The sequence below is a fragment of the Ailuropoda melanoleuca genome, chromosome 4, assembly GCF_002007445.2.
Source record: "Ailuropoda melanoleuca isolate Jingjing chromosome 4, ASM200744v2, whole genome shotgun sequence".
NCBI classification, from domain to species: domain Eukaryota; kingdom Metazoa; phylum Chordata; class Mammalia; order Carnivora; family Ursidae; genus Ailuropoda; species Ailuropoda melanoleuca.
This window is the reverse complement of record NC_048221.1, coordinates 61,164,922-61,188,464: the sequence shown is the minus strand read 5'-3', so window position 1 is coordinate 61,188,464 and position 23,543 is coordinate 61,164,922. Positions and strand designations below refer to the sequence as shown.

At 47.3% G+C, this 23,543-nt stretch overlaps 1 protein-coding gene across 2 annotated transcripts in view; it reads right to left on the bottom strand.

The window, feature by feature from the left end:
- Positions 1-23,543, bottom strand: part of UXS1 (UDP-glucuronate decarboxylase 1) — a 94,489-nt gene that overhangs the window by 70,526 nt on the left and 420 nt on the right. The window lies entirely within an intron of this gene.

Below are 23,543 nucleotides of genomic sequence, written 5' to 3'. Positions count from 1 at the left end.
ATTACGAAGCCTTGCTCTCGGTGTTCTGTGTGTGTAGATTGGCCTGGAACCTCGGAGGGCACGGAGTTTAAAAGTTAAACAGTATTAAAAATTAATGTTGCTTTTAGAATTCTTCAACCTGCTTAAGTGAATCTGACCCACCTTACAGTGATGCAAAGGGATCACTGGGAATTACTAAGAGCTGACTGCACAGATACCTGAACTAAATGGAACTAAATTAAGTCAATTACATACCATACAAGGACTCAGTATTAAGAAAAGTATTTTTAAAAAGGTAATCATTCACCATCATTGACAAAGGGCTTAAAATCAAATTCCATTACATAGCTTTCAAGATATTTTAATTTATTCTGATTTTTATTTTAAAAATACTTCGCACCCAAACTGAGGCACACTGGTTTCCCAATTCTGTCTGTATCCAGACTTTATGCTATGCAGGAAAACCCCGTTCAAGAAAATCTTTCACATAGAAATTTTCATTGAGGGCAAAAAAATTGAGTGATTTTTTTTTTAAGAGTATGATTAAAAATGAGTGTCCTTTTCCAACAGAGAAAAAATTAAAATGCTCATTCAATGCTTTCGTAGTCCCTATTAGTCTAACATGGTTCTTTAGATATTAATCAGATAGCACTAGAGATAAATCCTTTTAGAACATAATTTCTCAATCTGAAACCTGTGGGTCTCCACCAGATTCCTGAATGAATCTCAGGAAGTCTAGAGGGAAAATCCTTGAAAGTCCATGCAAAACCATGCATACAAAGCTCTCAAAAAATCCCTCAGAAAAGCCTGAAATTTCAGAGGTGCGTTGGTTTCAGAATGTTTTAGAATGGGGATAGATTCTGAGTCCTCGAACGCCAGGCCTCACAGACCCTGCAGATTCTTCACCAGGAATCCTATGACCCTAGTTTAAGTAGTTACGATCCTGGATCAAACAAAACCAGCTCCCTCTCACACCTGCACATTTTAAACGGCTGCACTATGCTTTAGCATGTTTTTGTTGGGCATTCTGGTCCCCATTATCACCTAGAAAGCATATGTACTTTTCATCCTAAGTCAGAGGAAGGAGTGTGAGTTAGAGAACCACTCTCCAGCTCGGCTAATGGGCACACACCTATACCGCACACAATTATACCCAGCATGCCTGCAGCAGGCACGGACAACCAGACGTCCTACAAACCAGCATGCTAGGGGCTCACCAACTCGGTCTGGTGACATTAGACAGAATGACCACATGGAGAACCCATGCAAGATTTGCCTTCTGTTTTCAGTATTTGCTAGAATCCTTTCTTTGCTCATCCACCAGCCATCGGTCCAACAAAACTGGTGCCTACAGATGAGGAGAGCGCTAAGGCCCTGTGCACAACCTCACCTGTATGGTAGGCAACATACACATGATGGTCAGGGAGGACCCCAAGAGAGGTGGGCCAGAGGAGGAGGCAGGGCGAGGCTGACAAGACGCACCAGGGGTCCACCTGGAACCACAAGGGGAAACAGCTTGACCCCGCTCATGCAGGAAAAGGTGGGGCTCGCCAGCCACCCACAAGACAATGGGGAACTGACCCAGATCATAAACAGTCCTTCAAAGACAGGGCAGTGGGAGAAACGGCATGCCCACAAACTCCAGTAGGAGAGGCTGGTCACTGGCATAAATGCAAGTCTCTTTTTAAAAATGCAAACTTCTGGGTATTGAGTCCCTGCTAGGAGTGAGGCCCCTGATGAGGTCTTGCAGCAAAGGCTCCTAACCCATGGTGTCCTTTAGACTGAAAAGTTTCTTCAGGACCTAACAATGACTAGGAATTGGCAGGAGGTCTGGGGGGAGAGGGGAGGTAGGGTCTGCCTTCTCCAGCCTCAAGGGATAAAATCTGGGCTTCCCAGAGCCTGGGAAGCCCTACACGGTCTTCAGACCCTGTGAATCAGGATCTCTGCAGAGGAGCCTAGGCGTTTCATTTTCTCAAGTGCCCCAGGGGGCAGAGTCCCCTGGAGAGAGGTGGTAGAGAGAGAAGGTGGAAAGCCTGCATCCCAAGGGATCTGGTGGCCTGCCACAGCACACCTCAAAGGCTGCCCACCTATCTGCTCCGAAAGTCCAGGCTCCAGCCACTCTGGTCCCCGGTGATTCCTCCAACTTGCTGCCGGGTCTTTGTACTCTGTACTCTTCTCCCAGGTGCTTCTTCATCTGCCTCCCTCAGCTCATCCAGTTATCAGCTCAGTGAGGTCTTCCTGACCAATCTATCCCTAACCAGTGCCGCCCACTCCCCTCTTTCCTCCCTACCCACACTCAACCTGCTTTCTTTTTCTTCACAGCACTTACCACCAGATAATATACCCACATTTCTATTTATAAGCCTCTGGGCTTATGTTTCCAGCCATGAAAATGGAAGCCTCAAGACAGCAAAGACTATTTCGTTCACTGCTGTTCTCGATGATGTCGAGATACTTCCACAAAATATTCAGTGCTCACTCAATATTTGCTGGAAGAACGAATGCATGAATGAAAAGCTCTCCCAAACACCTGGGAATCACTGCTCTAAGGCACGAGTCAGCAAATTTTTTCTGTAAAGGGGCAGAGAGTAAATATGTCAGGCTTTGTGGGCCGTATGATCTCTGAAGCCACAACTCAATGTCGCCACTGAAGTGTGACACAGTCATAGGTAACTCGTAAAAGCATGACCTGCTCCCGCACAACTTCATTCAAGGATACAGAAATTTGAATTTCGTGTGTTATGAAATACATTCCTTTTTTGACTTTGTTTCAACCATGTAAAAACTGTTAAAACTTCCTTAGCTCAAGGGTGGGCTGGATTTGTCTCATGGCCACAGTTGCTCATCCATCCCTGCTCTAAGAGATACCAGAAGGACTAGGTGTCACTCCAGTGCAGGAGGTCCTGTCGTCACAGGGAGAAGTGCCAAAGCCACCTCTACATAACACACATCAGAGAAGTAAAGGCTGTAGGTGACCCAGTCCTGGGGAGCAGAGAGGAGGCAACAGGTCCATGACCTGTGGAGATGGGGGTGCGGGCGGCACAAGGTGGGGACGTCTACTGGCCTGTGAAGAAGATGTCTTTGGAGGAGAAGGGTGGGGAGGGCAATGCTAGCAAAAGTACCCTGGAAGGGAAAGATGAAGGTGTAGGCTCAGACGGGCCAAGGTGGTTTTCTTAGCAAGCTCCGCCCCTGCCCCGCCTCCCTCACCTCCCAACCCTGGGCATTCTGCTGATGAACCAAATATGAGCACCCTGCTTCCTCCTCCTAGCATTCCAAGGCAGTGGGGCTCTGGTGGGTGGGCAACCAGCAATGGCTCTGAGTGTGCTGCAGGGCAGCTGTGTTCCGGTTAAACAGGAAGCAGGAGTGTGAGGGACAGATGGGTCGAGAACGCCAAGGACAGAAGGGGATGGGAGGGTGTATCAGGGTGGGAGGGTGAATGGGTGTAATCAGGAGACAGGAACACCAGAGGTGGAGGACGGCGGCGCGGGGAGGGGATATCGGTAGGGGATTAGAATACACTCCCGCTGGAAGCATCCTGTAATGATCCAGGCTAAAGCCGTCTACCAGGCAAGTAGAAACCGAGGCCCAGAGCCAGGAAGGCCACCACCAGCTGGAGGTGCAGGCATGGCACCCGCTTGAGGCCAGCATGTCAAAGGTTCAACAGAACGTGGCCCTGACTGCATCCAGCCCGGCGACGGCCACAGCCCTGGGGAGTCTCACGACAAGGCCAAGGCACGCGAGCAGCACGCAATGATGCCAATGTCAGTGCCGCCAGCTACCCGCACCGGCCTTTCCTGCTCACTGTTTCTAGTCACGAGGTCACACTGCCACCTCCACTTCACAGCCGAAGGCCAGCACCAAGAGGAGCCTCATGGGACTTGCGCAAGGTCACACGGCCAGTCACCATGCACACTCTGCCAACACTTCCAAGTGGGAGGCTTCATCCAGGGCCCCGGAGTCACCACCATCTCCAGTGAAAAAAGGCATCTAGGTTTTGTTTTTTTCTAAACTTGTCCTCTAAGCTAATCCCCTAGCCTCTGAGCCCTGTGTGCGGCAGGTGCGCCAGCTAAAACTGAGTAACGCCGAGGTCATCAAATCCTTCGGGGAACAGCAAAGCCGCTGTACGTGCGAGGAGGTTCCATGTCTCGAGAGACTGAGCAGCAATTCCAGTCCCCGTCTGCTCAGGTCAAGAGCACTCTGAGAGAAGCACGCAAATCGGCAGCCCGTACAAACACCGGGCGCCTCGGGCTCACTGCAAAGGAGTACGAGCGGTGAGACAGTCGTGGCAACGCTAAAGCCCATCCACCCTGCTGCGCACGCTCCGTTGTGACTCTGTTTGCTGTTCCTCCCCAGGTTTTCTGAGCGTGTTAAGTACAACAGAACGCCTCGTCTAAGCTATGACTCACTTTGTGCCAAGTGCTCACTGCAGAGCTGTATGGTGTCATCATGTTTTTCACACAGCGCCTTCCTGGTGGCACCATAACACCTGCCCAAAAATTCTCTGACACGCCTCCTGTCGGGAAGTGGGGTCTGTGCACCCTCCCCTTGAGTCGGGAGGACGTGGGACCATTTCCACTATGGGGGACGCCGGAAGTGACCTGATGTGGCTGCGGGAGCTGGTCATAAACAGCATGCTCTTCCCTCGAGTTCGCTGGCATGTTGTCTCCGGGGCCACTGGTCTCTGTGGACAAAGTCTAGACGGGTCCCAGCAGGTGCCGTGTGGGTGCTAAGAGCCAGTCCCCGCTGAGCCTGTCCACAGGGGCCGGACGTGCCAGCGAAGAAGCCCCCAGGAAGTACATTCCCCAGCCTCCGCTGTTTGAGCCATCGCGACTCAAGTCCCAGACATCATGTAACAGAGGAGAGCTGTCCTCGTTTCAAATTCCTGACCCAATGAACCCGTAAGCACAATAAAATGGTTGCTATTTTATACTCCTAAGTTTTGAAGTAGTTGGTCAAGCAGTAAAAACATAAGCAGAATCAAAACAGCATGTCCCCAGCCCTTCAATCTAGCGCTGAAGCGGGCCTTAAGTCAACCCAAGATACAGGGCTTCATCCCTCCCACCTATGCATTCCCCACCACGTGCACATGCACCCTTCCCCACGCCCAAAGTACAGCTTTGCAGACTCACCGCCTTGGTAAAAAGCCTGATCAAGGCTGCCACCTGGGGAAACCCTCCCTCCCAACCACCCAGGCTACCTGCCTCCACCCGAACAGAACTTTAAACGTGCCAAGGAAAGAGGCACCCCTTGCTCACCACTGAGGAACCTCAACAATCCTCGAACCAGAACACAGCAAATACTTGAGTCCCCTCAGCTAAACTCTGAATAGCACAACTGACAAGTTTTTCAAAGAAGGTAAGAATATATCACTTTTTAAAAAGATGTACTGATTCATTTTAGAGAGAGAGACAGAGACAGTGGTCAAGAGCATGAGCAGGAGGGGCACAGGGAGAGGGGGAGAGAATCCCAAGCCTGATGCAGGGCTCGATCCCACGACCCTGAGATCACAACCTGGGCCAAAACCAAGAGTTGGATGCTTACTGGGACTGTGCCACACAGGCGCCCCTACTCTCTTTTTTTTTTTTTTTTTTTTAAATAANAATACACTACTCTTGTAATAAGAAAAGCTTTAAAAGAGTTGTTAAAATGGAGAAGGTTCAAATTAGGAGATACTCTTCTGTTATTAATTCTTCGAAGAAAGGGAGATGTGCAGAAGGGGGGAGATTCACTGCCTCCAGTTCCCACTAAAAGAATTAGGGGTTCAGGGTCAGGCAGCATCACACCTCAAAGCGTAGCAGTCACTGAATGGGGATCTTTGCCTCCTGCCTACCCTGAAGGAGCCTAGCCCAAAATCCTGAACCCCACGCAGCCAGCCAGTGAGGCCTCTGACTGTCCTGAGCAGTTAGACAGGATGAACACTGTTCCAGACAAAAAGGCTACTTGGGGTGGCCGAGCAGACTCCAGTAACTGGCGAGCTTCACAAGCCTCATGGCTGGCACCTGCCTCTGCGACCTCCCTGTGACACTAGCCCCGCTCTGGGGCCTCCCCCAAGCCAGGCTGCGGAAGCAGGCAAGTACCAGAAGGAGGCAGAACAGCAGCACCTTCTAGGCTCTGCCCTGTGCTCCCCACAGTCCCAGCTGGCAGGTCCCAAACTTCGGCTATAAAACATTTTAAGTGACTCATAAAGTCTCACAGGCTTATCTAATAAAATTGTACTGACATTCCCATGGGAAAAAAATTTGCCCCAAGATGTTCCTTTTTTTTTTACAAAGTGGTTAAAAAGGCAAGAAGGGCTTTGTAGAGTACATATGGTCCTCTTAAGAGTCTTTATTACATGTAAAAATGTCAATACTAAGTGAAAACAGAAACTTAGTAAAATCAACTTTTTGCTTTTTAAAACTATATACATGTTTAAAACTACATGCAAGTGTCTTCACGGAAGTCTGAGAGGCATGGGGTAAGATCTTTTTATATACTTCTGTATTATTTTAATTTCTACAACTCACAGGAAGAAAGTCTGAAATCCATGTTTTAGGTCCAGAGAGGACGCTGAGCTGCTTCTATCCATTCCAGCTGGGCAGCATCCTGGCTAGCAAAAGCACATGGTGACCTATTAAAATCCCCCAAACTGGTAAGTGAGAAAAATCCAGAATCCAATTTAAAATTCTAAATATTGATACTTAACAGGTGTCACTTTTATTCAGAAAGCTGTAAGAACAAGTTTGAAGGGAAAGAACTGTCCCATTGAAAGCCTCAGCCATGCAAGGCCTTCCTTTACATGAGGACAACTATCGTTTCAAAGAACTCTACCATTCTGTTTTAAAAGCCTGGATAAGAGAAACTCTCTTCCACGGGGACCCTCCATAGGTGTACAGGACAAATGGTTGCTTAGAACAGAGCTACACAACGTGTGTCCCCGGAGCAGTGGCTGGAGCGTCACGCGGGACTTGTCGGAAACGCGGATTCTAGGGCCCACCGCGGTTTCCTGCATCAGAAGCTCCAGGGTGGGGCACAGCCCTTGGGTTTTAATGAGAGCTCCAGGTGATGCCGATTCACCCAGAATCTGAGATTCCCTGCAGTAAACTGCCTACCTCTGTTCTCCCCTGCTCATATCCTCCTAACACACCCCGTTTTGTTAAGAGGACAACAGAGTTGAACAATGTCCAAATAAGCCCACTGCGGACGCTCCCTCCCAGCGTAGCGCATTTCTAGATGCCCCTTCTTCCTCTGCACTGCCCTCCCTTCCTTCCCAGGCCACTGGCCAACCCTGACGTGACACATCCCTTCAGTTCATGTCCCATTCCAACCCTGTGCCAGCCTCTGGCATGGGCTCTGATCACTGCACGACCAGGACCAGACACTCCACTGCGGTCCTCCCACTTAATCCATCTCCGCGTGGCACTTCTCCCTCCTTACCAGGTATCCTGTCCTGAAAACTGCTGCCTTTGTCATTTTCCTGCTCAAGATTTTCCAAGTTCTCCAAATAATTTTGACTGCCCACTCCAATTATTAAAAGTCCTGAGCATGCACCCCAGCACCCCATATTTATATGTATATGCACACTGTAAAGGCGGGGGTAAAAACTGCATATATATGTTCCAGAATTTCTTTTCACTGCCCCCATCTGAAGGGTTCCATGGGGCATGCCCCCCCACCCACCCTAATGCCAGCCACACAGGATGCCCTCATCCCCAGCACCCTGGCCCCCACTCCTCCATCACCTGTCACCAGCAGGCCAGTGCAGTTCTGAACACACTCAACCCTCCCCAGACTTCCTACCCCACTGAATGTATGGGGGATTCTTACATCATATTTGTGCTTCCCAATTATGAAATAATCAGAGCCTTAACATAGATGATCTCATCTCTAATAGAAAGCAAGGTGCCACTGAGACGAAGATTGCTTAGGACTGGGTCCCCATGAGCTCAACCTGGAACACTCAGGGACAGAAACTGGGTATCCAAGTCAGTCTGCACAGCAAAGCCCTGGCATAACCGTGGCAACTGACTTTCTCCCCACAGGGTGTCCAATGCTCCTTCCCTTGGCTCCCTCATGCTCGAGGCCCAGGAGGAGTGCCCTCTCCAAACAGGCCAATCCCAGGGCTCCCCCTGCCCATTCTCCTCAGTAAGTTGTCCAAAGGACCCATCTGCAGCCCCCTCCAGCCTCACCTCCCATAAGTCACTGTCCCCTCATGCTCCCCCCTCCACCACAACACTGAACCCCAATGTTGGAGTGCACTGCACTTTCTCTGACTTCAAATCATGGCCCCCATTCTTCCCCTTTTCACAGAGGCCCTCCCTACCCCTCCAGCTCTCTGGGTTGGGTGACTCTGTTCTATTGTCTTTCCAAGCCCTGCGGTGCCTTACCATCCTTCAGATGCCCTCTCTGACCCTTCTTTCACACCACTGAAGAGCCTTATACCTGCTTCTGTCTCTACCTCCCCACCAAGATTGCTGAGGTCAAAGTCAAGGTCCCCTGTTCTAGTCATCCTATGTACTACTCTGCAACATAAACACTAGCAGAATGAAAATTACAACAGAAATTCCACACACTGACCTTAAAAACCCAAGACAGTCTTTAAGGTAAAGGTTTAAAATTCTAAATATTGATACTTAACAGGTGTCACTTTTATTCAAGAAAGCTGTAAGAACAAGTTTGAAGGGAAAGAACTGTCCCCTTGAAAGCCTCAGCCATGCAACGCCTTCCTTTAAGTGAGGACAACTCATGATACACATCTACCACTGAGTTCTAGGCAACCATTTAGACAAATGAGATCTCTGCATTGAAAGATTTTCTCCATATGTTAAGTACAAAAGCAAACCACAGAAAAATCCAAGGTATAAAATCATTTACATCTTAAAAGTACCTAAATATATTTTATGAACACATAATGCAGAGGAAACTATCTAGATGATTCATACATACATACTAAAATGTCAACCAGTAACTGACAGGAAGGGAAACAGGGTTAGCTGGAAGGTGGAAAAAGGAAAGAGATCTTCCAAACGTTTCCATATTGTTAGAATGTTAAAACTGTGAATTAAAACTAAGCCCCAGGAGACATATCAATGCCCTTTGCACTCTACTTTGCATCTAAACTGTAACAAACTCTTAACCACCATAAAATATCTTGGTTTCCTGCAGGTTCTTCAAGTCAATACTCAGAGGCAACAATCTATCAACAGAAAGCTAAGATGATATTTACCATATGTTATAACAACTATGTGTCTATTTCTTGCAGCTGGAATTAAGATGCATTCTGTCCCCAAACACCTAAGAAAATGACTTCCGCCTCTTCACAACAGGACACCAATAAATTTGTAAACATGTTCCACTCAAACATATTCTCAAGGTTCTAACGCACAGTACTACTATTTCTTTTAAGATTTTATTTCTTTATTTGACAGAGAGAGCACGAGCAGGGGGAGCTGCAGAGGGAGAGGGAGAAGCTGACTCCCCACTGAGCAGGGAGCCTAACATGCGGCTTGATCCCAGAATCCTGGGATCACGACCTGAGCTGAAGGCAGACTGAGCCACCCAGATGCCCCATAGTACTATTTAATTAAACATTCAAAAGCTGCTTAGAGAAACAGGTACAAAGAAGACAGAAAAATGCCAGACCACCCCAGAAAGCAAACATGCACTTTGATTCTTCAAGTCACACTAGAGACAGATATAAGTGACAAGTAGAGTCCCCCTTCTCCCCTCCTGTAGCTTCAGGATACCAATAGATGTCTAGCATGACACAAAGTGGCCACATTATTTCTTTCGCTTTTTCCCACTTAAACAGATGTAGGCTCAACCTAAGGAAGTGTGGCAATATTTTCTCTCCAACAATAGAACACGAAATAGACGTACCCTGAGGCTACCAAATAAAGGCAATGCCTTAGTTTTCTGACAAAAAGAAGAAAAAGATTCACTGAAGAAAAAGGAAAGCAACAAAGGGTGAATCCTTCCCAGCCCAGCCTGGGGCTGGGGACAGAAGAGATGAAAACACACCTGCCTGTACTGTCCCTGTGATAGCCTGTGGAGCTAAGTCACAATCACAGACCTCTGAAATTGACCAGGGCTCTTCCCTTCTGATCCACTGATGGAAAGAGAAGTCAGGAGAAAGCGTGCATTTGCACATCCCAGCACAGAGCAGGTCACTCAAGAAACACTTGCTGCCAAGTGGATGATGAATCTGCTGAAAACGGACAAAGCGACAGCTCTCTGTGCAAGCACTTCCTTTCCAACCAGCTTCCAATGAACACCACCGATCAAGTCTGATAGCAAACGCTGTTGAATCTATTTTTAGAATACTGAAGGCAAAGAACACCCCCCCAAAAAATTTTTAAGTAGGCAGGAAGAAAAGGAAAATTCACACTCCTCATCACAACTTCCAAACGGAGAAAGGAGCCATCATGTGACCAAACCCAGAATGCGAAGATACCAGGTAACACCTAAAGGTGTAGTAACATTTTTCAGAAAGTAGAACACTATGATTAAGAACAAGACAGAAAGAGAATGTAATAGGTGTATATACAAGAATTAGCGCAAAGCATAAAGAAGAAATATTTTTACAATGGAATACAGCTTTAGGAAGTAATTTTGCAGCCTGATGTTAAATGTTGCTTTATTAATAATATATTTGCTATTGGATCTTTACTTAGAATGCTATAGAGAAACTTGATAAACTTCACAAGAAATATACAAAACCGGGGCACCTGGGTGGCCCAGTCGCTAAGCATCTGCCTTCGGCTCTGGTCATGATCCCGGGGTCCTGGGATAGAGCCCCACATCGGGTGCCCTGCTCAGCAGGAAGCCTGCTTCTTCCTCTCACACTCCCCCTACTTGTGTTCCCTCTCTCATTGCCTCTCTGTCAAATAAATAAATAAAATTTAAAAATATATATATACACAAAACCTACATGAAAGAAATTATAAAACTTTATTGAGGGTCAAAAAGAAAGACCTCATTTAAAATGAAGAGATATCACTATTTCTGTAGGGAAAGGTATTTTAAAATGCTAAAATTGTGAGGACTGAGATTTTATCTTTGTACTTCACTCTCTAGTTTTTCCACATTGAGTACACTATTTCCCTATTTACAAATTATTTAGTTTTAAATGGGAACTGTAAAAACCTTGACAATGCTTTTAAGTCGGCCTTTTCATTTTGTATTTGAAGAGGTGTAGAGGGAAAGAAGGTGCGGGAGGGATTGAGGAGGGACATCTCAAACCACCCACTGGTGTCATTTAGATGGCAGCCATGTATGCCCCGCCCCTGGGACCAGTGCACAGATTTCCCACTGCTGGGGTGGCCATCCATAGGGTCAGAATCACATGGAACGGCTGTGTCTGTAGGTCACCCTAACAGGCCTGGAAAATACCAGCCTTCTGCCCAAGCCTTTGTCAGGGATGGCACAGTTCAGGAGAACAGGAGGAAAGGGGCACATGGGAGAAGCCAGATGCGGGCTAATGTGGAGGGGGTGTTTAGAGGGGGTGAGAACAGGGAGGGAAAGAGATGGAAGTAGTATGGCCTACTACTAGGTAGTAGGTGGGGGAGTGGGGAGGACAGCAGGGGAGGGGATAAGAGGACAGGTAGAGAGTAAGGCGCTCTGTAGAGGAAGGGGTGAGATTGAGGGGGAGAGGGAGAGAGGAAGGGGGAAGTGAGTGGACAGTGGGGGGAGTACTAGGTGGGTTGGGTGTGTGAGAAGGGGGAGGTAAGCATGTGGAAAGGGGAAGGGTAAGAGTGGGTGGCAGGCAGGTGGGGTGGGAGGAGGGAATGTTTGGAGCATAAGGGGGCAGGTGCCTTAGAGGCCCCAAGAAGGTCCCAGGTGCTCAGTGGTGGGAGATCAGGCTGGTGAGCCAGGCACGTGCAGGTACAAGACTTGCTACTCTGGCTCAGAAGGGTTGCATGCCTTGCAAACTCAGCACCCCAGCCTGGACAGGACACTGCTGCTGGAACAGAGGGACAGGCCTTCCAACCACCCAAGCTGGGGCATGGGGGCTGTGGGGGCTTCACTGCAGACCAGCTATCCAGCAGTCACCTGGGCCCACCAGGCTCATCAACCAGGTTAGAATCATAAAGAAGTGGGTGGACTCCTACTGCAGTGCCAAACAAGAGGACCAGAAGCCAGTCGACCACCAACCAACAAGACAAGGGCAATGCCCAAGGATCCTCTAAAATGCCTCCTGCCCCCTCCACCCTGTAGGCACCCCAACAGGGCTGCTTCAAAATGAAACATTCTTCCAGGACAAGTGTCACTAAAAGTCTACAATGAAGCTAAGAAATGGGGTAGATGCAGCCTTGGGGTTCCTTCAGGTCCCTCTACACCACCATGGAGTACCAGGCTAAGAGCTGGCACAGGTCACGTAATCACCCTCTGCCTCAGTTTCCCCATCTATAAAATGGGGAGATTATCCTCTCCCATGCTTCACTGCAAAACAGTAGCATTATCAAAGTAGGTCACGCCTCACACTGCATTTCTGCACCTGCATCGGTGGTGGAAGGGGGGGGGGGCTTTCATTGCTTTGAGAGCCTAAGACAGAAATTTGGTCTTTTAAATAATTAAGATGCACTGGGAGTAAGGATAGCAAGGAAATAGAATAAAATTTTATAAAAATAAATTTAAGAAAAAAACTAAGAGGAAGAACAGAACTAAGATCCTGATTTGGCTACATGCGAGTTTCAAGGAGAACCACCATTTCTGGTCCCTTATCATTCACTAGTAACCATTTCCACAAGGACTGTCATTGGCCCCTGACAGCGTCAGATTAATGTGATTCTTTTACTTCATTCCAACGGAGCCATCCTACCCCTTCAATTTTCTGTTGCTGGTATAACACAGCTGTCACTCACATTTTTAAAAATAAATAAACAGGGGTACCTGGGTGGCTCAGTCAATTAAGTGTCCAGCTCTTGGTTTTGGCTCAGGTCATGATCTCAGGGTGGTGGGATCAAGTCTGTGTTAGGCTCCCCACTCAGTAGGGAGTCTACTTGGGATTCTCTCTCTCTCTCTCCCTCTGCTCCTCCCGCCCTGCGTGTACTCTCTCTCTAAATGAAAAAAATCTTTAAAAATAGATAGATAAATAAATAAATGAAACTCAGCTCACTTACATTACATACGTCAACTGAATTCTAACTTAGAAACAGCTTGCTTGTTTTCAGAAAGAGTATAAAAATGTTCAAAGATACTAAGAATAAAATTCCAAGGTCTCACCACCCTATCAAAATTGTTTTCATTTTCCAAGATGTTCAGACTCTTTCTGAAAAAGACTATGATAAGGGGAGTTCAAGTGTTTTTTTGCTGCTGCTTTATGGCACTTACTTATTTTGGTTAGAAAAATAGAAAGCTTAACCAAAAACTCAAAGAAACTCATGGATTAACTTGAAATTCACTCCTTGCCCTTCTGTATGAAAGGAGAGAAAGAACACCTTGGCCTACCCTCTGGGGAGCACCTGCTTGCCTGCTGTCACTGACCTTCCTACGTGAGGACAGGCCCTCCCCACACATCACTTTCTCACACCTATACCTGGAAATATCCTTTTTCCCAGTTGGCTCGCAAATGAAGCTATCATCTCTTTAAAGAAATTCTGTGAATTCCTCATAGTGTTTTCTAAAAAGTATTATCACCTGCAAGGTATAAGAGAACACAGTCGCTCCATGCTGTAAGTGCATGAAAATGAAACAGCAGGGTTAGATGACTGTCCCCAAGCCACAGAATGAGCCGAATAAGGGCAGGTGAAATTGCCCTTCTCCAAAAAGGGCCAACCCTGAATCATTCCTCCCACATGTACCCTGCAGGAGCTCCTAAAACCCAAACATTTGTAGAACATAAAGCAAGAAAAAAAAGGGGGAAGAGTAGGCATTAATGTGGATTCAATGCATCTGGAGAATCTGGCAACCAGGCCTGCCTGTTAAACATCTACTCATGAACGCCCTTTGACATCACAACAACCAGGCTCTCGATATCCTGGCCTACACAGCAGTACCACACGCCAGGCCTAAAATCTGCCAGCACACCTACACAAGGTAGGGGGATGCCCGCGGCAGAATGCAACAGCCAGGCTAGGTGGGCCGCCCTCAAATGTAAAGCTGATTCTATCTGGCCCTGCCCTAATGCTTGCATATTGTGAAATATGTTCATTGAAACCTCTACCTTCTCATGCTGCATGAATTTGGATCGAATGTTTACTCAGCTCACTGAATGAAGTTTATGTGGGGGGCAGACTTCAAATGCTGCCATTCCGGACCAGAAGGACCCGCTCCTTGCACCATCACCTCCGTGCCTGTGGTCATGCTGCCACCTCTGCCTTCAACCCTACCGTCCAAATCCTATCCATCCTCTGAAGTACCAACCCCGGCCTTGAGGGCACTCCCGTTCCTTCCCAGTCCCTAGTCTCAATGCTCTCATCAAATACCTTGGCCAGTTTCTTAAGAACGACGTGGGGAAATAGGAAAACTGTTGAAAATAAAGATTCCTAGGTCCTAAAATCTGTTTCTGCCCTCAGAACACCTCTAACACCAAATGTGTTGGTTTTTTCCACACTAACAACCAATTCTCCAACTCTCCGGACACTCACTGTGTGGGTGCCCAACAATTCAATTCAAGTCCCACACTAACAACCTAGAGTTAGGACAGACCCAAGTTAAGGGCTCAGTCCCACAAGGCTGCCCCCACTTCGGACACCAATCACAAGTCCCTATACTTCTGATGAAGTAGCTACAAACTGGGGGTTCTCATGACACCCCCCCCCCGTTGTTGGATTTGATAATTTGCTAGAATGGCTCCTGGAACTCAGGCAAACAGTTTACTTACGTGTACTGGTTCATTATAAAAGATACAGCCCAGAAACAGCCAAGTGGAAGAGATGCCCAGGGCAAGGCATGGGGAGTGGACTAGAGCTTCCATGCCCTCTCTGGGATACCACCTCCCAATGCCCCCTTGAGGTCAACAACTGGGGAGCGCTACAAATCCCACTGTTCAACTTCAAGAGCTCAAGCTCCACACCCCATTCTCTTCCTGGAGGTGGGCGGGTGGGGCTGAAGTGCCAACCCTCTGTGCACAGGGCTGGTCCTTCTCGTGACCGGCCCCATCCTGGCTACCTAGGAGCCCACCCTACATCACTTCATTGGCATCGACTCAAGTGTGATCAAAGAGGTGCTCTCATGAGCAACAAAAGACACTCCTATCACTCAGGAAATCCCGAGTTTTAGGACCTTTGTGCCAACAGGGGACAAAGACCAAATATATTTTTCTCCACACCACACCAGGCATGAGAAAATAATCACCATTTACTTCACAGAGAACAGTTAACACATTTATAAAGAGTTCTTAAAAGTCAGTGGAAAAGAGGGGGTGCCTGGCTGGCTCAGTGGGAGGAGGATGTGACTCTGGATCTTGGCGTTGTGAGTTCAAGCCCCATGTTGGGTGTGGAGACTACTTAAAAAAAAATGAGTGGAAAAAAGAACCAACAACTCAATAGAAAAATGAGCAGACCCATAAATAGTTCTCAGATGCTTCATGACACTCCCAATAAGAGAAACGTGAATTAAAACGAGGAGATGCCATTTTTCAGACTGGTGAAAATGCAAACATTTGCCCACAGCCTCTGCTGGGGAAGCTGAGAGAATCAGCTGCTCGCGGCCCTGGTGGGGGCGTGTGCACGAGTTTCTGCGCTGCAGCAGTCTTTGCGACCTCAGCACATCTGACATCACTGTAACGCCTTCTGTAGGAGACAGGTGCGTGCACACGGAGTATCAGGCAGCCACGCAACGGTGCGGGGGCATCTGTGTGCATCCACACCGAGCACTCGCTCTCCAGGAAAGGGAGGCAAAGAGTCTGCAAGGATGCTACCTGCTGGGTAAACACCCACCGTAAGGGCACGCGTCCACACAGACACATGCCAACATTTGCAGCAAGATGGATAAAACACACTAAAAGGGTGCAGAAGGCATGAGATGTCCCCAAGAGGCAGCTAATTTTTTAGGTACTTTGACTTTTGAACCATGTATATGGTTAAAATACTTTACCAGAAAGAAGAAAACTGAACACAAACCAAGAAATGAACCCGACTTGTATCAGGTATTTAAAAAAATTATCACAAGTAGCTTTTTAACACAATACTCCAACTGCACATCCTCAGTGGGACATACTGGGAGGACAAAAGAAGTACAAAGAAATCCTGAATTTGGTTAAGTTTGTTGTTGGTATGGTACTGACATAGTAATTCTGAAACCGTTCTGTCTGTACAGTGGTAGAGAGCCAATGACTTTTTATTGATATCAGAAATGAGATTTTCACAGCGGGGGAAAAAGGACACAGCAATAAGGAATGGGGGAAGGTAAGGCAGAAACCTGTTAAGATTTAAACCGGTAGTATGGGCATAAACTCATTATTGGAAAAAGTGTGTACGTTTCCTGGCTGTGTCCCCTGAAAGAGAAGGGAGCAAGGACACCTCGATGGCAGGGCACATGGCCAGGGCGCAGGCTCTGATTCCTTAACAATGTTCCCCAGTGAAAGGAAGCAGGACTCCTTCAAGAAATAGCTAATTCCAGAACTGGCACAGGGAAAGAACAAGATGAGCCTGGAAATCTGGAGAGCAAGGAAGTACCCAAAGACTCAAAGAATCTATGAGTCCACAAAGATTTTTTTAAAAAGGGGGGGAGAAGTGAATTGATTGGTGACGCCTCCCCCAAAATATGTCCACATCCTAATCCCTGGAACTTTGAATGGGATCTCCCTTGGAAAAGGAGTCCTTGAAGATATAATTAAGGATCCTGAGACAAAAAGTTCACCCTAGATTATCCAGTTGGGCCCTAAATCTGGTGCCGAGTGTCCTGATAAGGGACACAGAGATGTGACAGAAGGCAATGTGACCAACCACAGAGACAGATGGCAGGATGCACCCACAGGCCCAAACATCTGGAGCCTCGAAGGACCTCCTGAGGGCCAGCGGCCTTGCAAGCACCTTGATTCCAGGCCTCTGGCCTCCAAACTGTGAGATAATACATTCCTATGTGAAAGTCACCTAGTTTGCGGCAATTTCTTACAGTAGGCACAGGAAACTACCATCGAAAGTGAGAGATGAACGAGGGAGGCAAGTTCTTTCCAGAAGAACACATGTTTATAAACACAGAAGGGCTTATAGAATCAGAAAATCACCACTTTGGGTTTCCCAACGTAAAAACTGATCCAGGCGAGGACTGCCCATGGACACTGAATGCATTGGCTAGACAAGAAGATACTCAGAGTCTCCAATAACCGGGACTGTGTACAGGGAAAGGGCACCTTTACAATGAAGTGCAGTGACAGCCAGCCCTTCCAGGTGTCCAACGTATGATGAAGGGTGCGACGACCCTGATGGAATGCAAATCAACAAACCCCATTATAAAAAATGTCCAGCTGAATTTAATTGTAAGGAAACAATCGGATAAACACAGAACGCAAGACATTTTACAGGACAACTGGCCTGGGCTTTTTTTAAAAGGTAAATGTTATGAAAAATCAAAAAAAATTAGAGACCTAACAGACAAATGCAGCATATAAACCTTGACTGATCCTACAGTTAAAAACAAAACAAAACAGGAAAGGCTATCAAAGACGGTACAATTGGGGGAAATTCAAACATGGACTGTATGTTAGACAATATTGTTTACATTAATTTTTAGGGTATGAGATTATACAGAAGATGCTTTTAGTCTTAGGAGGTCTACGTTAAAGTATTTAAAGGTGAAGCAATATTATGTCTGCAACTTTCAAATATTTCAACAAAAAAATGCATACATTAAGAAAGAAAGAACAAATGTGGAAACAAAGAACAGCTGGTAAATCTGGGCAGAGGAGTATTTGGGTGTTGGCTGAATTATTCCTTCAACAGAAAGAATAGAAAATAGGTGTGGAAATTCTTAAAATAAAATGTTGAGGGCACCAAACAATTTCAAAGTGCCCCTCCCCAACCCCCAAGGAGGGACAGGAGGAAGATTCCCAGGCTCCTGCCTGGTGGGTTTCAGGACGATCCTGAGAACCTGCATGCAACAAGCCAGAGCTGATGCTCGCACTCAGGTGAATCTGGAACGAGTACCTGGACTGTTTGCTTGTTTTTCCCCTACCTTTTCTCCCTGGAGTCCGCTGGCATCACGATGCTAACTCCCTGCGTCTCCCTGGCAGCAGGCCAGTGGATGTTTACTGAGGGAATTCAGGAGGACAGTCCCCTAGCCATGTGGGGCTGATTAGCTTAAGGGCAAAAGTATTCTAAGGGAAGCCCAACCCAGACAAGGCTAAAGTCTCTTCCATAAATGCAAACACTATGTTTCTATATGGTTTTCAGCGTTTCATTTAGTGGCTATCCTCTCCAGTGGAGTAAGAGCAACAGGACAGAAAGTACCACAAATGTAGTGTCATTACCGCGAGATCCATGATACACCAAATGAACATTACAGGACATCACAACACTACATTCCAACAGCTGAAGGTGAAAATAACGGCTCCTAAACTCACTGCAACATCAGCAAGTAGACTTATTTTTCATTCTTGCTTAAGATCTGAGCCTAGGTAGATGGGTAAAGGGGAACAGAACGAGGCTAGAAGTTGAAAGGAGGATGAGGCAGGAAGCAGGGAAGGCCGGGCCACACCCCGGGGGGTCAGGAATAGTCATCCCTGATGCATCCCAAAATGGGGTGACAAAGCCACTGAGACGGAGGGTCTGACTCTCAAGTCTGTCTAAGCAACAGGAAGAGTGGCAGCTCCACTCCCTGCCCTGGCAGAAGATGGGCAGACCCATCCTGGGAAGGGGGTCTCGGACTGGGGAGCCCAAGTCCACCTGGGACGATGATCAAAGTACTGCTCGGACCCGAAGCCCTGTCCCCACTGAGCCCCCAAGACACAGGCACCTCCCCGTCTGGCAGAAGCCTGGCAGAGCCTTGTCACCAGAGCTCAGAGCCCAGAGGACAGACCTACGGTACTCCTCCCAAACAGGAGCAGACAACTTAGGGCCACCAGAAAGCCAAGGAAAGCCTCGCACAAGAAAAGTGGGAAGGGACCCGGAGGGAAGAGACTCTTCAGTGAGAAAGAGCAAACAAAACTTTCAAGAAGAGACTCTAACCGTGAAATGAAGACCATATTTTTTTTTTAGTTTTTTTTAAATCCAGAAGAAAAAAAGACTCTTAAAATGAAAAACATTAGCAAAAGTAAATTTTTTAAAAAATCACTAGAAGCATTAAAATACAAAGCAAAAGTTTCCAAAAAGTAGAGCAAAACCTTTAAAAAGGGGGGGGGGGGGGAAAGGGAAAAAAAAGGANTAGGAAATAAAAGGATGAAACCTGGCAATGCTACATCAGCATAATAATATTCCAGAGAGAGAAAACACAGAGTGGAGGATAGAACCAAAGAATAATTTAAGAAAATCCCCGGAACTGAAACGGAAGAGTTTCTGGGTTGCCAGAACGCGGGGCACAGAGGCATGCAAGGCAGGCCAGCGCCCCTGGGACCACAGGGGACAGGTCGGTCAGGGCAGGCTCTGCTGAGTGGCAGCAAGAGAAGCCCCAGACCAGACGAGGCTTTAAAACAAAGATGCATTCTTCAAGTTCATGTCACTCTAAGGGAGCGGGAGATGGGAGGGCGGAGGGGCTGCACACTGAGTGCCATCACCTTAAATGATGCCAGTTATCACACCAGAGGGGAGGAAACGTGTTCACGACTACTCACTGGGTCCAGAAGTGAAGCAGGGCTTCCCCCCACCCCACCTCCACTGCTGGGCATGGTGACTGCCGGAGGCCACGGGGCTCTAGAAAGCTGGAAATGTGTGGTTGACGATGACTATCATGGGCCATAAGAAGATCCTGCAATCTTCCAGAAGGAAAACACAAGTCCCATGGAAAGGGACAGACCTGAAACAACTTGTCAACACTAGAAGCCAGAAAGTAATGGAGCAATTCCTGAAAAGTTCTGAAGGAAACTTGTTCTAGAATTCTACATTATCAATTTATCAATTAAAGGTGAAGAAAGACACTTAATGACAGTCTTGAGATTCTCCTCCAATGCGTGTTCAAGTGAAATAAGCAAGGGGAAGTCGGGGGACAGGACGTCTGTGATGGGCAGGGCAGGTCCGAAGGTTCTAGGGGCCCTTCTTGAGGAAGGTTTTCCGTCAAGAGGTCCTGCTGCTCCTGAACATCTTGGGGAAAGACGCAAACAACTGAGAATGCGTTTGGAGTTGAATCAGAAATAGTACATAGAGAAGAAATGAAATGAAATGAAAGGAAAGGAAAGGAAAGGAAAGGAAAGGAGGAAAGGAAAGGAAAGGAAAGGAAAGGAAAGGAAAGGAAAGGAAAGGAAAGGAAGAAAAGAAAAAAGAAAAGAAAAGAAGAAAAGAAAAAAGAAAAAAGAAAAGAAAAAAGAAAGAAAAAAAAAGAAAAGAAAAGAAAAGAAAAGTCAATGATTAGCTCCAGGGAAAACAAAAAGTCACACACAGCATGGCTCACTAGCAATCAGAACAGCATTTAGTCATACACATATACACTAAATGTTGATCTCAAAATTACACCACATCTACATGGGAGATGGTGAACATGGCGGGGGGAGGCAGCTTAAGAGAATAAACAATCATCTTCCAAAGAATAGTCACTAGGTGATACCTACAAATGTAGGTGATACCTGCAAATGACAAATCAGCAAGCATATCATTCTATGGCACAAAGACAAATACCAGAGTTAAGCACTCCCTTCTGGGTGGGGGAGAATAGAGGCAGGGACTGTTTTGTCTAACAAACCCCACAGAGGCTATTGACTTTTCAAACTATTTGCATGTTAAAAAACACTAAAGGTAATTCCAGTTTAGCCTCTGCCTGGGGAGCCTGCCTAGTAGGCTGGCATGATTTTCAATCAGACCTCTGAGCTCTTCCAAAGAGCTAATAGCACCGATCCAAGTGCCACAAGGGCTGAAACACTAAAGAGACAATCCCTGTCCTAAAGGATTGGGAATTTTATTGAGCAGAAAACACAGGCATGTGCAGTGTAAGGTGGCACAGGCTCACTCCCCTAGGCATGGTCCAGAACGTTCACTGAGAGCAACAAGGGAGACTCTGGTCCAAGTAGGCACAAAAAAAAAAAAAAAAAACCAAAAAAAAAAAAAAAAAAAAAAAACCAAAAACAAAAACAAAAAACAACAAAGGAAAAAAACAAAAAAACAAAAAACCTTTGAGAAAGATCCAAGTGGAATAAGAAAGCCTAGCAGAACTTGAGAGAGGAACAGGCAGTGCACTTCCAGAACGGGGACTGGCTAGCTGTGAGGGTGTGTGTTAAGTGGGAGTGTGGACGGTTATTTCAAAAAGATTTTATTCCTAACAGGGAGGGCAAGATTGTCAATGGGCTCCCTGTTGACTCACATTTTCAGTGTCCTAGGACACTACCAATCAGTAGCCCAGTAACATTTTTCCTGCACTGTCTCAGATATACCATCCCTGCTCTTTAGTAACACTGATTCACCCTATTCTTGAGCCCCTAATGACTAAAATCACACATTTTATAAGCTGGCCCAAAGCCTCTCCCAAGCTGGCCCACTCTGGCCCCTGTCTGCGGGCCAGCCTCATTGCTGTACCTTGTTTTCATGCTCCAAGAACATTACCCTTCTTTGCATTCCTATAGCACTCTCTGTTCCTGGCTGCCACAGGACCTCTGCACATGCTGTTCTTTCTAGAACACATTCCCTCCTAGACCTCCTGATTCTACACATCCTTCAATTCTCAGCGAGAGCCTCAACTCCTCATGGAAATAAATGTCCCTGATCACTCTAACTCAGGAGTCCCTGTCATAAGCTCTCATGCATTCCTCTCCTTCATACCAGTTTGTAAATTAACCCTCAGTGGGGTGATTATCTAATTCTTGGCCACTTTACCTTCTAGGCCAGTGGTCCACAGATCACAGCAACAGCTTCCCAGGTGAAGCTATGAGAAAGGCACATCCCAGACCTGCTCAATCAAAAACTTGAGGTGGGAGGCAAAAATCTAATTTGAAAACCCTCAGAGCAATTCTGATACACACTCCAGTTTGAGAACCACTGCTCTAGGCACCAAGATGGCACTTCTCGGTGTCCCCTGACACCAAGCACGGTCACAGAAAACGGTAAGGACTTGGCAGGATTTCCTGGTGGAATGGATGGTGAAAAACTTCCCATGGCTCCCTAGATCCCCTTTTATTAATTCTAAACACCTCTGTCCAACTTTAGAAGTTCTATAATCAACACTGAGCCTGCTGCAGACTGGGTCCTCCCCCAGCTCCCTGGCCTTTTTGGGTTCAAAACTTGGCTATCGTTTGTCACCTCTGTAATCATCCGTAAATGTTACCAATTTTTCTTGGTCTTTATTTCCTCACCTCTAAATAAGAATAACCATAGTATTTCCTAAGACTGCTGAGGTAATTAAGTAAGCCAATGCAACTCATGCCTGCACATACATGTAAACAGCAAATTTAGGTATTATTATTTCATAACAATAATCATGCAATTTTTAAGTGATCTTCCCCCTGGGTCTCAGCTTTCTTACTCAAGATTGACCACAAGCACTTAAGAGTAGCTTTCTCCCTTTCAAACTACTCACATCTAACACCCATCCCCAGCTTGAAACTGTCTAGGATCTAAGAGCCCAGCTTGAGCTTTCTCTGCTCCACCTCCTGGAACAGCTGGGCTGTGCTGGACAGTCTGGGTCTGAATAACACATGTCCTCCTAGAGCTCAACTGAAGTCACTTTCTCAAGTCCCCTGTCACTTCTGGAATCAGATCTTCGTAACTCAACCAGTTAGCAGGTTGTTTCATTTAAGAGTGTATCTGTCTGGTGGCGAGGACTCAAACGGAGCTCACGGTGGGAGCTATTTCTAGTCCAACTGTGGTAGTTAACAAAGTATTAATAGCAACAATTAAAATATATTCCCATCGAATAGATCTTTAAAAAAAAGAAAAAAAGCAAGCAAGCAAAGGACAGTTTCTGCCTCTTAAGAAGACAAGGGTCTACCACCTGCCTGCGAAGTGCCGCTCCTGCCTTGTCTCAGGCAGAGGCTGGGAGTCATGACAGACACGAGAACCGTACACACCGTACACAGCAAAGCGCCACCCCGGGTTTCGCTGCGCTGCGCCTCCCCACTGGGCAGACCCGCCGCGTTCCAGGAACCCCGCGCACTAGGACGTCTGGGTGAGGCCACGGGCCAGCGGGGGCCAGCAACACTTGGCTCCCCAACAGTTAAATGCTGAGTAATTTTCCTGCGGAGCAAACAGTCGAAGCGGGGGCTCTGCCAACGGCAACAGTATTTTTATCCTACTTAACCCACACGGCGGCACGGCCGCGGCTGTCCCTAGGGTGTCCTCGCGCGGCACGCTCGGCTGGACCCTCGCCGGCTGCCGGGGCGACGTGGACAGCAGTCCCACGCGTCGGGGCGGGAGGAACCGAGGCAGCGGGCTGGGGCCGCGCGCGCGAGGTCGGCCGAGGCCGGAGGCGTCTCGGCGAGCGGGGCCCGGCTGTCCCAGAGCCGCGCGGGGCAAGGACCCCTCCGCCCGGCCGCCCAGTCTCGGCGCGGGGCCTAAGCGCCCGAGGGG